At 37.4% G+C, this 1,834-nt stretch overlaps 1 protein-coding gene across 1 annotated transcript in view; it reads right to left on the reverse strand.

Annotated features, from left to right (window-relative positions):
• Nucleotides 1–1,834, reverse strand: part of LOC106881777 (ubiquitin carboxyl-terminal hydrolase 20) — a 71,563-nt gene that overhangs the window by 42,256 nt on the left and 27,473 nt on the right. The gene's annotated exons all lie outside the window — the stretch shown is intronic.

A 1,834-nucleotide genomic window follows, 5' to 3' on the forward strand; every position in this document is an offset into this window, starting at 1 on the left:
AAAAAAAAAAAAAAAAAAAAAAAAAATATTGATGCAGTACCAGGCAGTGGCTCTTATGGCTTCTGATCTTAAGTAATCGGAAGTGTTATCATGTAAATTGTTTTGTCTTGGTATAAAAGATGAGCTACAGTAAATATTCTGCTCAATACCACAGATTTCCTTGTCAGTTGTTTGACCATAACCAGTTGAGCATGTCCCTTGGTGGCTGATGATATGTGCACCTCTGATCATGAGCAGAAGTAGTGGGGGAGGCATCATAGCCATGTGTTGAGAGGGATTCTTTGGGGTTTGAATAATTCACCTCTGGAAACATGAGTGTGTTGTTCAACATCCTTAAACAACCCTTATTCAGGGACCTTTTGAGCAGGATGGGCTACTTGACCAGAGGGAAATTCTAACTGGGCCTCACTGGCAAGGTTATGTGCTTGTTTATCTCGATATGAGATCACCATGTTGCCCACATATGGTTGCGATGCATGCGCCTGGTACTCATGATGGGTATACTAGGCTCCATATATATTACCCCAGTGTCACTTTGATGGCATGCACTGTTCTCTCAATAATAATAACATTAATATTAGTTGAGGGAGATAGTTGACCCTAGTAAATGACTGGTAGTTTATGTGTGTGTGCGCGCAGACATGGCTACGTGGTTAAGAAGCATGCTTTGGGAATGATTTGTTTGACTAGGCTCTTGAAGGCAGTGCTCCAGCATGGCTGCTGGCTGATAACTGAAACAAGTCATATAAAAGTTGTGTGTTCGCATATATATATATATAGGCACACACATGACTGTGTGGTAAGAAGCTTGCTTCCCAACCACATGGTTCCAGGTTCAATCCCACTGTGTGGCACCTTGAGCAAGCTTCTTACCACACAGTCACACCAATCCTGTTTTTGTTCCCAACTTTGACCTTCCATAAATCCTAAATGTTATTTTAGAATTTATGGGAGCAACTGTCCTTGAAGACTCATATTGTTGTTGAATACTTGAAAACAGCCAACAACTGATAAAGGGTCATTTCTCTGTGTTTACTTGTCCTGTTTTACATATTTCATGTTGTTTGCACAGTTGATGACATCCTGTACCCATATATGCATATATATACACATATATATATATGCGCACATATACACACAACAGTAAACATGACATGGTTTAATAAAAAGACCAGTAATAGTAAAGTTATATTCCATATTATTGTGACTTCTAATCACAATCAAAGACAACAGAACAAATATCACAAGGTAAACATCATTATTGTTGCTGCTTTGTCATGGAGCAAGGACAAATCAGGTTAGAATAATCTAGATCAGAGTTTCTTTAGCATTGTTTTCTTTTTTTTTATATATTTCCTCACCACCACGATACTCTCCTCCCCCTCTGACCTACGATAAGACAGCTTGTTTGCACAACACACTGTATTATTGCATAACATTAACACTAACCTTATATTAATTAAACATTAGCATCGTTAAAATGAATATTAAAGAAAATAAATCAGGTGAAAAGAAAAGAAAAAAAATGGAAAATAATAAAATTATTTTTCGACCTTAAAAAAAAAAAAAATCCCACTGGAATTCCACAACTTCCTCCTGGAATCTTGGTATGTGTCCCAGATTAATAATTGTGGGGGATTTGAATGTGATTGGTTGGTGTTCTGATGCAGAAAAACTGTACCAGTCACACAGTTATGCACACAGGTGAAGTCAAGCATGCACACACATACTATCACAAGGAGTCAGTCTCTCTCCCTCACTCTCCCTCTCAAACACACACAATCATAAAGAGGAAATAAACAGAGAGAGAATGAATATATATATATGTATATAT

Source organism: Octopus bimaculoides, chromosome 27, assembly GCF_001194135.2.
Source record: "Octopus bimaculoides isolate UCB-OBI-ISO-001 chromosome 27, ASM119413v2, whole genome shotgun sequence".
Classification (NCBI taxonomy): domain Eukaryota; kingdom Metazoa; phylum Mollusca; class Cephalopoda; order Octopoda; family Octopodidae; genus Octopus; species Octopus bimaculoides.